Genomic DNA, 15,445 nt, shown 5'->3' with positions numbered 1-15,445 from the left:
GAGGAGAAGAAAAAAAGTCGCGGCTGTCACTCAGACTGACTCAGTGACGGTGGTCTGGGACTGACTGCTGCAGAAGGACAGGAGGTATCAGCAGGAATTTGGCGTAAGCGCATGAGTGCAGTACCACTGCTCACAGCAATCGGCCATTGCTGTCATTGCCTCTAAAGTTGGAAACAGCACCATGGGGCCAGCTCACCAGTTCTTTCTATCCCTCAGCCTCAGGTTAATGGGATGAGAAGGAACTTATGGTCTAATTTTGGCCTCATATGAGAGGGTATGTTAACAAATTAATTGTTTGAGGTACTTGCAGAGCATGTTGATAAATTTCCTCAGAGGCCACGCACTAACTGATACTCGTCATCAGCCTGGGCATGCACGGAAAAGAGCCAGTGGCCAGAATACTTACTGTAGGTTTCAGAGACATCTCAGGAGAGGTGGTGACAGTAATTCTGCTGACAGTCTGTCTAGAGGGCATTGCAAAGACACTACATAATGCACATGCCCTGCTTAGCCTGAGGTTTCTGATGCAAGCCTTGTCCATGAGACCTGGAAGCTGGATTGCAGATGAAAGTTAGAGGATTTAGCAACCAGACAGTCTTCTGCCAGGCCCAAGCCTGCTTCTCTACCCTTTAGATCCTCTAAGAGGTAACAGTGATAAATGCGCCAGGCCAAATATGGCAGCTTCCACTCAGGACCTGTCTTCTGTCTCCTGCTGTGTATGTCCCCAAGTACAACACCCTCCTTCTGCTCCCCAGCCCTGATCACCACCATTCCCTGGCCAGCCTCACATGGAAAGTTACCCTGCCCCACAGCCTTCGTGCTCTCCCAAGTGCAATGAATCGTTGTCAGCACATGAAACTAGGTTATTTACAGCAATCTAACTGGTTTTATTTGCTCAAAATATTTTTGTTATTTTTCTCTCCTATACTTTCTTAATCCAAGTGATCTAACCAGACCAGGACAATGGCAACTGAGATTTTAGCTGAACACAGGACTCAAACAAAGCAGCCGCTATAGCAAGAGCTGTGGACTCCAGTGCTGTGGACTTCACCTGGGTGAGCCATCTGGGCCTGAGTGACCAGGCTCTGTAGCACTGGGAGGCTTACACTATCACACTTAAGTGTGATACAGTTAAAGGATGGGAATATATGCCAACAAATTGATTTGCAACAGAATGCAAGCCATGAATGTTGACCGTAGCTGGTGACCATGTGTTTTGTCTGAAAACCTGTAAGAACCTAAGAATGACCCAGATTACAAGTATCGTTATTTTTTGCTTTGTCATTGTTTACATTCTGGTTTTGAGGGTTGGGTCTTTTTTTTTGATGTTAATATGAGAAGAAGGCAATAGTACGATCTTACGCATTTAATACCATTTTGTGGATGATATGTTTCACGTACATTATTTAGTTCTAGCACAAAGAATATATTAATTATTCAGTGTGGCAAGAGTTGAGTGTCAAAATGCCTCTGGTAAGTATGAATTATAGATTGATCTGGATATATACATGTTTTGTTCTTAGGAGTTGCACTTTTAAGACCTTCCCTCAGTGGATTGTTCATCAATACAATCCTGATTCATGTCAGTAATCAACTATCAGTGCAGATGCATGCTCTGGTGTTGACAGGGCATCTTGTCTTCAGCTCTGTAGTCCTGCTCTCCTCGCTCCAGTGTCAGGGACTAGCCCTGCTCAGGAATATATGTGCTACCTATACAGTGGCCATGGCCACACACGGCATGGCCACCAAAGGTCTCATTGCTTATCTCCTTGCTCTGGGCAGTGCAGCACTAAATCTCATGCTATGTGCTGACTGCTGGGAAGGGAGCTGGTGCCATCACTTTCTTCTTAGAAGGTGTGGAGGCTCTCCCAGACATGTCAGGGTCCTGCCAGTGCAGTGTCCTCTAGCAGACTACCCAAGTGCAGGGGGGGAGATGGGAAGATGCTGCCTCTCAAGAGAGACAAGCTGCTGTCAGTCAGTGGTACCTCTCCCCTGTGAGAGGCTGAAGCTCTTCAGTTCCTGCTGAGTTTTTAATTTCTCCATCTGCTGCCCTTCTGTGGGCTCTGTGACTCCCCCCTAGCATGTGTCAGGCCACTCCTGGAGTCGTGCATCTACTTCTGGTCCCCCCAATCCATGGACAGACTGGAAAGGGTCCCAAAGAGGGCCATAATAATGATCAAAGGGCTGGAGAACCTGCATTTTGAGGAACAACTGAAAGAGTTAGGTTTTTAGTCCCCAAAGAAGAGAAGGCTCAGGGTGGATCTCTTCACAGTATTCCAATACTTAAAGGGTGGCTACAAAGAGGACAGAGGCTCTCTCTTCACAAGGAGCCACATTGAGAAGACAAGGGGCAACAGTTACAAGTTGCAGCAGGAGAGGTTTCATCTCAACATAAGAAAGAAATTTTTTAGAGTGCGAACAAGCCTTCACTGTAACAACCTCCCCAGGGACGTGGTCGAGTCCCCACCATTGCAGGTTTTCAAGATGCCATTGGACAGGATGCTAGATAATATCACCTAGGCTCCCTTTCCCACAAAAGCTTGGATCAGATGATCTTTCGAGGTCCTTTCCAACCTGGGCTATTCTATGACTCTGTGATTATTGTCCTATATGAGAACAGCTTTTCGAGACAAAGTTCTGCTGTCTTAATGATGTCATCATAACCATATACATTCATCTCCTGCTTCAACTTTGAGTATGACCATCTCCCAGTTACACATGTTGTCTGGCAGATGGTGAATGGTAAGGGAGTGTTGGCCAGGTGATATGCAGCTACCTACTTCTGAGATTATGGGACTGGTGAGAGCCACAGAGAAACCAGCTTAGGAGTCCTTAAGAGAAGATGTTTTTCAAACCTGGGAAACCACACAGACTTTTAAACATCAGGTGCTTGCTACAGCTGAAAGTAATTGCTCTGGTGCTGAAAAACAAAATTGTTCTCTAGGGATGATAGTGTCCTTTAGTTAAAATCACAGGAAAATAAATAACTTACTTTTTCTAAAAGAAAGTACAAAATATCATTTAGAGCTGAGCAATCATTCTTAAAAGGCAGCACTTGTCTGACATGGCTATAGAAACAGCACTCTTCTCAGGAAGGAGCTTCTGTGGTTATTATTGTAATTTGTGCAGGTCCAGCTGCCTTGCCAGCAGAATGCAGAGAAGCTTTAATCCCAGCTTTAAACTAATGTGGCAGATATTTTTTATATGAACAGTGGTGTCACCTGTGTCAGATGCTGTAAAGAAACCTCAAAACAATCAGCTGTCAGATGGATTAAAAAACACAACAGTTTCTGAAAGTGCTGTGGTAATTTAAGAAAAAAATTATAAAGAGGAAAATTAAATTTAATCAAACTATTTCAATGATAAATTGCAGCTGGGGAAGTCTCCTGGGGTTGCAAAGAACATGTTCATATTGTCAGATGTGTCAAAAGGAAGATTAGATGGAGACATTGTAATGGCAGGGGAGAAGCAGGGAAGATCCTTTCCCTCAGTTCTGTGCTGTTATAACATCCCAGAAGTGCTGTCTCCCACCCAGCATGGCCAAGTGACGTCTCCTGCCTGCTTCCTGCCCCTGTCAGACTTGCACCAATGAGAACACTTGATTCTGCAGAAAGAGGGAAAATAGTCAGAAACAGTAAGAAGTCACCTAATGACTTACTCTTCCGAGACTGCTCCTAAAACCACAGCTCTGGGTGAAACTATGGGACATCGGCTGGCACTGGCTTTCCTGCTGTGGGGCCGTACAGCAGGGACAACATGTGGCTGTGTTCTGCTGCTGTACGGTATCACTCCTTCTCTCACTGCCTTGGTGCTGGTGGGTTGGGACCACCTCACTGCGCTGATGCTGGCAGAAACAGCCAGCGTCCAAGGGGCAGGATTATGGAGGGAAATGCAGCCTGTTCCTCTGTGTTTGCTATGCAAAACGTCAAGGCTAGTGGGCATCAGGTGAAGGTGGGGCTAATGAATCTGGCTTACATGATATATGTAGTCATAATCCATGTGAAAAGACTTAGCATATTAAAAGGGACAGGTAGGGAGATGATCAGACAGCCCTGTGCATTAATCTTAATTTTTTTAAAAAACAGCAACTTATCTCCTTTGTTTCTGTATTTTTAATACCAAAATTAATATGGGGAAGCAGAAAAATGAAACAGGCTGATCACTTAGTGCCATGCATTAAATGTTATCATTCAAGAGTGTTGTACACAGAAGACAGCAAATATTGTAGATATGTCAGAGATGATTCAATGTAACTGAAATAACTCGAGAACATAAGCTCTCCTTCACCACTGACAGAATAGCTAGACGTGTTTGATTTAGTTTATGCTGCTGTGCTTTGTCGCTCTGCTTTGTAAGTCCGCCGTTTTTCTGTTAACTCCTCAATTCAACCTTACAATTGGGAATTCAGATAACACAACCCTTCACTTCTGATCTTAGTTGAATACCAATGCCATAATTTTATGCTTCCTTGCTTTCTCTACTCCCTGACCTTTCATGTTTCTTGAGGGACATCTCATTTCCTCTAGCTTTCAGCCACCTTAACACTTATTTCTTCATATTGGTGATACAATTAAGTACACATCCTTAATTGAGTTACAAGTAAATACATAGAATAATAACAGGGTGTTTATCTTTGTCAATCCTAGACAGGTAATTAAATAGTCTCCTTCACACTCTTCTAGGCAAACAGAACCCTTTAAACTGATACGCCGTCTTTACATAATGTCAATAGACTGTCTTCTCCTCGCCTCTGTTTAGATGAGCTTGTGTATTCAATAGAAAATGCAAATTTGCCTTACTCGAGACCCAGCTGGAAATGAACCTAACCCTCCTATTAGTCTAGTTCTTCTGGCTCAGAGTATATTGAAGTAGAATAAAAAGTTACTTTGCTAGAGCTAACAGAACACAATTCCAAAGGTCACACTATGGATGCAAAGCCTGTCCATAGTTTTGGTGCAATGCTGCCTGATATGAGCTAGGATTAAGCACTTTTGTCAGCTAAGCAGAGCTATAGATCTATGTAGTTTACCTATGGTAAACAGATGTGGCTGTATTAAAAATCAAGGGAGCTGATTTCCATCAGATGAGGATGTAGCTGACCTGTCACTCTGTCTTGTCCCTTTGCCCTTTTGAAGAGGAGGAAACCCTCTGGCGTTCAGCATGGTACTTACCTCCAAAGGCTGTGTTGAGGAGCAGCTGAATTTCAAAACATTTATGTAAGGCTGTTGAAGAGGAATGGTCACATGCCAAAGGCTCCAAAGTACAGTCAGTTTGGATTTTGTAATCAACATGCCACTGGCTGAGCCTTCAACACAACCTGGGATACACAAACACGCCAGAGGTCTGGCTTTGGTTGGTGCTTTTCTCTGCTATGTATCGTTCCCCTACTGCTCCCCCCAGGGCAGAGGGATTGGTACTTCTCCTGCTACCTTTTTGATAGCATTGTGTTCCTTCTCATCATTTTTCACTACAAGCCCCAAGGATCTTAATACTACCGAATTTAAAAGACGTCCACACGCAGCACAGACTACACAGTCCTTCTGGCTGTAGGAACAGCCATTTTCCTTTTTACAGCTTATGGTTTCTGATGAAATCCAGTTACAAACATTAGGATGCACTTCAATCGAGAGTTGTGTGGATTATGGATCCCATTGTAAACAAGCCATCTCATAGAAATAAACACTAGAAACGTTTGCACAGAAATTGCTCTATCCTATTTTCTGCAAAATTGCTTTTACACATATATCGTTGCTCTGCTATACAGGAGAAAATACATAGAGCATAAATATTGACATTTATATTGTCCATACTTGTACATGCTAAAGAAATCATAATTTTTTTAAAGCTTTCAATAAAGGTGGCTGTTGGAAGGTTAAGAGAGGGAACAAACATCTTAGCAGCGCCACACAGTACTTCTGTTTCCTTGGAGATCCCTTTTAATGTAGAAATAAGTAAGAAAAGCTTACTGTTCACAGCGATATGCTTTTTTTAACTCAGTCTTTTAGACAGAAAAAGAAGTATGACTATGGCAGTGCATTACCCCAACAGTGACGTTACGTAGCCTCGTGTCAGTGATGCTTGGCTTTCAAATGCTTCCTTTGAGAATATGTGCTTATTTGTAATTGAATTTCACATAATGAATAATAATTTCCTATTGCTATTGTAATTCATTTATTATACATCAATATTTCCCCTTGATAAAAGGAGTTTTGGAGAATTTTCAAACACTCAGGCAGAAAAATACTCACAAAGCCACAACTCAAATTTGATGAGTATAGCTTGGATATAATGTAATGTAAAATACTTGGGTGCCCAAGGACGTGTCCAGATGCCAAACATCTCTTCTCAGAGATACATAAGTAAATCCCTTGTTTCAGTTGTAGGTCTGAATCCCAAAATCAAGCAGTAAAAATCCAGTAGAGATCTAACATAGAGAAGAGCTTGATAGCCCTTGTGCTGGAGCAGTACTCAGCCAGACTGAAGGAGTACCAAAGGCAGAGCAAAGGAGATCAAAGGAACAGGTTGAAATGTCATCAGGCCAGCAGAACAGGTACCATACCTGACCTCCAGAAGGAGCCAGTAAAAGAAAGCAATGGGAATAGGGAAAGGTCAGCATAGCAATGAGGAAGGGGAAAAGCTGGGGGAGAACAGGACCATTCAGAAATGCTGCTATGGCCATAAAAGGAGCAAACAGGGCTGAGCCTGAGAGCCAGGAACTGCAGTGAGAGGAAAAACACCAGCAGATCTAGTCAGATTTGCCCCAGCCTCCCAGATGCCACATGGCCCTGACTGAAAATGGTATATGACATGGTATGTTCTTGCAGGCTATCAGGTTAACAGATATGGAAGCTTATTTTCTTTATTTATGACATTCTTCCACTCTTGCTTAGGGCAGAGCACAGTGAACTCTTGTTCACTGAGAACTAGAACTACCTGAAACCTGGTGGAAACAAATATTTAAGCCACCATTACCACTGTGCCCAACACACTTGCAGCACAGGCAAATTTTTAGCTGAGAAAATTGGTATATGAACAAGGATTGAAGGTTCCCAGATGCTAAAATTTACCATTACACTTTTCGCCTATTTGACCTGTTTCCATTCTTTTTTAATGAAGACATTGTTCAAATTGTCCAGTTGTTTGGGGCAAAACCCAACTGTGCAGCATCTATCACTGTTTGATCATACTGAATCCTGTAAAGGAAATTAGAAGTAGAAATTACCAGTGTGAACTAACACATAATTTGAAGTGAATCATGTTACCGCAGATCTCATCAGTAGGGAACCATAGGAAATGGATCTGCCAGACTACCTTAAAAACGAATGCTGTGTTTGGAAATGTAGAGTTATTTTCAAGAGAAATATTTTTCAGTAGAGGGAGCTGCAGGATCAAGTCAGACTTAAAACACTGAATAGCAGTTACTGCAGTAAGGTAGATAAAAAATTATTTACATTAACATGCAGAATTATTAAACAGTGTACCAGAGAATATATTATCATAAAATGATTTAAACTTTAGAACTCTCCACTGCAGCTTAGGGTGTGGAGAAAACAAGTGACATGTATATAACTACATGTAAAGGCATTGTTTGACATTTTACTGAAAAATAATCTTCTCTTTTCCTGGATTATAGGCACTGATTTGTGATACAAAGACTCCTAAACCAAAACAAAGCTATATTTCTTTCCTTATTGAAAGTTAGTGGCAATTTTTCCAACATGGTAACTGTAGACTGCAGGTTGAGAAATTCAATCAACGTACACATCAGAGAGCAATAGGCAGAGTTATCTGTGCTGTCTCCATCCTGTTGTATTTGTATGCAAAATAATCTGCATCTACCCAAAGGCAAATCCTGTGTATGTGCAATTTTCTCTAGATGTGTCATTTTCAAGCATCATCCTTTAGACTCAACATGTACTGAGGCTTTTTTCTCTTGAGACTGCTCTACCAGTGTAGGCCAGTTAGCGACATTTGAAACACTGTGCCGTTTACAGATGTTTAGCATTGCTCAGTGTTAGTGAGCCTTCTCCGTACTGACAACTACTGTGTTGGCAGTGTCAGCCAAGACTGAAAAACAAGACCTTGACAGGTGTCCGAACAGAGGAAAATGAGGTTACAACAAAATATCCAATGTTATTTACAGGTCTCAGACTACATCCAAGAATGTGTCTGAGATTTTTATTTAGAGTTGTTTAGAGTTGTTTTTACCTAGAGTTAGAATTATTGCATCATGTCAATTTTCTCCCAAATACCCACAGTCACAAATATGCTGTAGTGCTGGAGCAGCAGCAATAGCGCTGCTCTGCAGTCACTCCTGATGGCTGCTTCACGGCAGAGGGCCCCTCCATGACACATCTATGCCACCTGGCACAGGACGCAAACCCAAAGGACAATACTCCGCTCCTCCACCTGAGTACTTCTGCACCACATAGACCTTGCTGCTCTGTATAAAAGGTCTCGATGCGGTAACCTCTCAGTGTCAATATTCTTCCTCCTCATTAGTAGGTTGTAACAGCCTGGTACTCATAAGAGGAGAGAAGGGCAAAAGAGCAAACAGGAGAGAGCTTTAGGTAGGAGAGCCACCACACTAAGAGCACCAGTGCATCTCAGGAATCAGGCTGCCTTAGCCTATATTTAAGCAAGGGAGGATAGCTAAGTCACTGGAGGCCATCACTCATGAGGTCAGGCTTGCTGTGTCTTGGAGATCTGGGGCTTGCATCAGGACCTTTCAATCTCTCTGGTACAGCATAACCACTGACAAGTGGTTAATTTTTAAATCTTTGGCCAAAGGCTGCCGTAAGATCTGGAGTGCCAGTGCACTTGTTTCCAGGCCCTCACCCTCAACCGAGTGAGTGGGCATTGCCTTCAGTGAGCTGACTGTGCTCAGCCCCTGCAACTCTGTCACACAGCAGTTCACTGTCAGTAAGTGCATTACAGGTGTCATTAACACAATCTCTGTTGTTCCCTCTATTTTGTGTAACTTGTTTTGTCTGCTCCCTGTTGGTTGTTGTTCACTGTGTCACTTCTGCATTCTGGAGGCAGAGCATGACTTGTACCAGAGCCATCAATGAAATGCTCATCCTAACCTAAGGTCTTCGGCGAGGCATGCTCCACATCAGTGCCCCTGATGACTACAGGCCACTCCTGCTGAATCAGTGTCAGCTGCACAGCCACGGAGGATACCTACATCTTTCTCCTGGTACATACCAGGGTTTCCCAGCACACACTTCGAAATGTATGAGAAACAACTGTGCATTCATCAACAACACCTTCTCTTCTGCTAAAATATCTGTGGCCTTAGCTCAAAGATAATGGCAACCCCATTTACTGATGGATGTCTTCTGATTGCACCTTCACATGGCACACAGCCTGTTGGTACCAAGACATCAATTGATGTCAGTAGAAAGGGCACTGCAGGGGTCATCATGACCTGGTGTGTGTTTCCCAGTCTTTATGAAGACAGCAGAGATGCATTCCCACACAAATGCCTTTAGGAGAAACATTAAAACCATGGTAACTTTAGTTCCTTTCACTGACGCCTTGCACTAAGAGCAGAGGAAGGCATTTTCCACTCCACAGGAAGCTCTGGCTGTCACCATTGAGGGATGTATGTTGTGTCCTGGGAATTCAAATACAGCTATTTCTGCTTTTGAATGGGTAAAGCATTAATCCCCTTAGCCCTCACCCACACCAAGTGGAGAAAGGAGTTCTGGTATCTCAATAGCCTTTGTTGGAAGGTAGAAATCAGAAACCCTGGTAGAAATCAATACAAGCAGCAGCAGCCTCCCACTCCCCTTGCACGTGTAATGCAAGGTGCATTGTGTCAAGTTCCTTCAGTAAGGGACAGGGTGAATCAACAACCGTTTCATCACCTCCTTTTTCCCTTTTTAGCTCCAGTCAAAAAACTGAACCCAGTCTGCTTTGCTAATAAATTCCTGCTGTGCTTTTTCACAGCAGTGTTACAGGACAGATTTATCCCAGACCAGTGAAATTTCCTCCGGCAAATGAAGGCAGGGCAGATAGCAATGGACTTCGGTCCCAAAACCTGAGCAATTTACACAAGTGCAGTACAAGGTTTTGTTGACTGGGAGGGTGGGTTCGGACTGCTGAGCCTGCACAGCCACAGATCTTCTGATATCCCTGCTCACCTCACCCCTCTTCCGCACTAGTCCATCCGGAGGAGGCATTACTGTCCTGTTCCCACAATAACAGCCTCAGGATGGACTCCTCTGAGCACAGATGGGAGCAGGCCTGTGCTTCCTCCTCACCTCACCTTCCTCCACCGGGTCTGTAAAGTCTTTTATGCAGGAAAAAATACAAAAGCTTCTATTAGCTCAAAGCTTTGCCTACACAGAGAGGAGAACAAACAACATGATCTGCTGTTCTGGTGAGAGAATATGCCTATGTTTATTCCTTCCTGATCCTGCTACCAATGTGTTGAGGATTGTCTGAAAGCTTTTAGTAGGACATTGCAACCACGTAAAGCCTGGGTGTTCAGGTTTTCCCTGCTTTCCCTAGACAATTCCAGCATTATGAGACATAATGCAAATGGGAGGCTCAACCACCTGAGAGCTACTTATTTTAATGGGTTGATTCTTCTTGGGCTAGGGGCAGGACAGCATCTACCAGCAGTGTAAACCTTAGAGTAGTTATTTCTCCGATATGTATTGCTGAGGGGAGATATCTACTCTAAATGCATTCATCAGAGCTTTAGACAGCATTCTGTGAAAACATGGTATCTAGGAACTAACAGTATCTGAGTTGATTAAAGACTTTATGGAGATACATATTCCTTTTTCAGAGCAACCCTGTCAATACCAGCTCTCTTTCTATAGAGTCTCTTCTTTGGTGGTAAACAGAAATCAGCTTCAAGCAGTTTTTCTTTATATTGATATGTGCTCAAATACTGTGGGTTTTTTCCTTCCGTTCTCTGTGCCCACTGAGGACAGAGCAAGCACTCCTAAACACAGCAAGGGAGATTCAGTGAAGTGATTAACCAAAGTTTCCTAACCATAAAAAACTTTAAGCAATCTGTTTTGATGGCTAAACATCACCAAAAGCTCAGAAGAATAGGTTACATAAACATCTACAAGGAGTGGCACAGGTATTTCTGTATGCAATCATTTTCTGCAGGAACTTTGTCTGGCATTACAAGCTCTATGCGGCAGACCCTTTGCTGGTGTGAGTTGCTACTCCACCACCTTAAACCTCAGCAGCATTGAAGTACTAACCTAGCATTTCTTCTTGCTGCCCAGTCTCCCCTTTCCCAAAATACAGATGCTAAATATTAACATGAAAAATAAGTATTCGGCAGATTAAATTGAACAGGCAATTCAGAATGCTGCACGTTGCTCCAGGTAGCTGCTTTTACAACTCTCCTTTAACACCTTTTCTAGCGATGCTGCTATTTCAGTAGTTTGTGAGTGGAGATACAGAGTATGACCCAACATTTTTTTAGAAATATGCCTTCATAACAGTGATAAAGCTTTTATTTTGCCTACCAGTTGTAAATAGTCAAACTTCTAGCAATCTACTCAAACCTTCAGTGCTAGCTTTACTGTGCAGTTAAAGTACACATGCCTGGGCAACGCTTTCCAGCAAAACAAATTAAAAAAAATAAATCTGTATTTTGTTTTTCTATTTATTTTTCTTTTCTTTTTTTTTTTTTTTTTTTTTTTTTTTAATTTGTTTTGCAGCTCTTCTCTCATCTTTTCCAGAATTTGGTCTCCATGGATTTTTTAATTTGCGTCACTCCTGTTATTCTTTCAGTATTTTTCCTTTATGAATAATTATTTTTCTCCTTCTATTTTTTTATCCTGTCCTAGACTATTGAAATGTTCTCTACACAAAAAAAAAAAAAAAGACTTCTTGTTTATTTTTGCTGGAGGATTCCTATGAAATAAGGCACAAAATTGCACTTTAAGTGAAATAGCTATCAACAAGAGCAAGTCGCCCTTTCAAGCATGTAAGAGTCTTAAAGAAGCAAACATCATTTGAAGACAACCTCTTGTTGGCAATTTTGGTAGATACATACTAGGAATCATTTCTAAATAGTAGGAAATGGAATCAAAAAAATTGCTAATCCTCTCATTGCAGAGGATTTGAAAGGCATGACTGATTGCAGAACAAGTGTCCCACCCCCTTCTAATTAATGGGACTAGTCACACATTAATTAAGAACATGCATAAGCCTTTGCAAGATGTACATCATGAGCATGTCAGTGCGTAAGACAGAAGTCTGGTGAGACTGTAGCTTCATTATGGATGGAATTCATTTATTGCAACTTAAACACCAGTTAGAATCTATTAAATTTACTTAACTATCCTGTTGAAAATTTGAAGTAAGACCAATGTGACTAATGAGAATGAAAATGATGCATTCCTATTACTCATTTATTTTACAGGGATTAAGGCAGGAGTTTTAGGGAAATGAATTGCAAGGCAGAGGTGTTCAGGGAAATGTCTATCTCTACATACCATCTTCCCGTACATGCCATAAGACATCCCTGCAAACACTGCACGACTGCATGTGGTGGGTTGACCTTGGCTGCCAGTCAGATGCCCATCCAGCCACTCTGTCCCTCTCCTGCCTCAGCAGGACAGGGTGAGAAAACACAATGAAAAGCTCATGGGTTGAGATATGGACAGGGAGATCACTCAGCAATTGCAGTTACAGGCAAAACAGACTCCATCTGGGGAAGATTAATTTAATTTATTGCCAACTAACAACAGAGTAAGATAGTCTGAAATAAAAACAAAACTAAAATCACCTTCTTCTTCCTCCCTTCTTGCCTTCTTCCCAGGCTCAGTTTCACTCCTGACTCTTCTACATCCTCCCCCCACCTCGAGTGGTGCAGGGGGATGGGAAATGGTGGTCAGTTTGTATCACTTAATCTCTGCTGCTCCTTCCTCCTTCATGAACTACTCCACTTGGGTCCCCCATGGGCCACAGCTCCTGCCAGAAAACCTGCTCATGCATGTGCTCCTCTCCACGTCTGCAGATCCTGCCAGGAAACCTGCTCCAGCATGGGCTCTACACAGGCTGCAGCTTCCTTCAGGGAACATCCACCTGCTCCAGCATGGGGTCCTCCATGGGCTGCAGGGGGAAAAGACCATGGAGATCTCTGCTCCACCCTTAACCTCCATGGGCTGCAGGGGGACACCCTGCCTCACTACGGTCTTCACCACAGGCAGCAGGGGAATCACTGCTCCAGTGCCTGCAGCACCTCCTCCCTCTCCTGCTTCACTGACCTTGGTGTCTGCAGGGATGTTTCTTTATTTTCCCCTCACTCCTTTCACAGCTCCTGCACAGCATTTTTTGCCCTATGTTAAATACGCTGTCACAGAAGTGCCACCAACCTCGCCAATCAGGTCAGCTTTGGCCAGTGGCAGGTCCACCTTGGAGCCATCTGGAACTGACTGTCTGACGTGGGTGCAGCTTCTGGTGTCTTTTCACAGAAGCCACCCACACAGCCCCCGCCAGCTACCAAAACCTTGCCACATAAACCCAACACACTTCAAAAGCAGAAGTCTCTACAGTACTGAAAAGCATGTTCTCCTTCTGTGCCCATTGTTCACCTACAACAAACATGTTTTACTTCCTATCAGAATACGTACTGCATCTGTAATAATTATTGCAATGAAATTCTAAAAAACCCCATCTATTTAACATATACTATTTATAGTATACTATGTATTTTATGCTTTTTAGAACAGTAGTTTCCTTTCACTTTTTGTAGTTCAGATTTTTCCATAATAAATAACACTAAATACTTGCATTACAACTAAGTTTCTTCTCCCCGCTTCAATCTTCAGTTTACCTTGGTAGAGTTGCTTAGTTTTAGTCTAAGCCCAGCTTCACTAGTCGCTTTCCTTCACTCTCAGTGTTTATCCACACTCACACTTGCTATAAAGCTTACGAATTACTTCTCCACCCGGTTTAATCTGTCCACACTGGTTACCCTGAGCATGCTACTGCCAGGTTTCTTACGAATAAAGGTAAGTATTTTTTCAAATCAAGTTATGAAAAGAAGAGAAACACTGTACTGCTGTTCGACGTAATTTTATTTTTTTCAATGAAATGCGCCAGCGGCCAGCGTCGTAAAACAGAACACATTTTGTAATCTTGAAGCCAGCAAGATTGCGAAGAAAAAAAAAAGAAAAATTGAACCTGGTTTTCCTATACTTCATTTCCATACTTAAACTACATTCAGAGAAAAAAATCCCTAGAATTAAAATGTAAATAGGCATGACTTAAGCAGAGCTCTCCTTAAAAATAAACTGGACATGTCATACAGCACACATATGGTGCTTTGCTAGTATAATATGCTACAAATAGAATTATTCAAATGCAACTATGCAGCTTTTCTATTACCTAAGACCTTTTTCATTTTATTCTGTTGCAACAACTTTATTATTTACTTCATACTTCATTACCACACTACAGAACGATCTTTTCTTCTTCTTTTCTGGTGGCTTGTTTCTCAGAAAGGAGGCCTTCACTGTGGCTTTCTTTGGAGACACCAAACAGTTTCAGATATTAAAAATATTCAAAGCATTTCAATATACGTTCACAATGAGATTAAGCCTCCATTTTTCAAGTAAGGGTCTCATGACTTGCTATTAAACTAATGGCAAGAGCTGGTTAGTATTTACTCCTGTTCTCATTTATGAGAGCGTCATTTGGATAGCTGTAATGCCTCATAAATGCCCTCACCTGTTGTTAAGCTGAGTGTGCACCATCACATCCTGCACAAGAATTACAGTAATTTGGTTTCTCTCACAGTATTCGTGGACAGACGACAATAACTGTAGCACTTTTTAAACAAATGACACTTTCAAAAAATATCTGCATTTATAGAACTGCATAATCTCATTTTCAATGGGGTTCTTAGTTCAAAAGTACTATTTCACTTATTAAAACATGGCTTAAAAATACAGTATACATAACACTTGTGTTACAAATGTCTGAAAAATATTGTTATCAATCAACATTTCAACTCATTGCATTAATAAGGAAAGTAAACAGCAGTACTTTTGGAAAAGTATTCAAGTATTTCCCTGAAATACTATATAACAAAAACCAGATCCTAAACTTTGTATGACAATACTTTAAGCAAATATCATTTCAAGTGCTTTTTGTCATATTAGAGCAGTATGAATAATACTTTGCAGCAAAGACATAGCACAATATTTTGACATTACACAAAATTGAAATGTAAATAACATCAATAGAAAAAAAAATCCGACATTTATAACAATTTTCAAGTGCTTCAGTAATAAAATGACCAATCACCATGTCTTACACAGACCAGATACATGAGAGACATGAAACTAATACAAGCTGAACGACAGAAGTGCCAAAAACATACATGAACAGAGAATCATTAGCACTTTAGACGGAAAATCCCTCAGATGCAGTAAGTTTTAAAGAGAACCAAACACTT

The sequence above is a fragment of the Leptosomus discolor genome, chromosome 1 (assembly GCF_034619465.1).
Source record: "Leptosomus discolor isolate bLepDis1 chromosome 1, bLepDis1.hap2, whole genome shotgun sequence".
Lineage (NCBI taxonomy): Eukaryota > Metazoa > Chordata > Aves > Leptosomiformes > Leptosomidae > Leptosomus > Leptosomus discolor.
Note: the sequence above shows the minus strand (reverse complement) of the source record.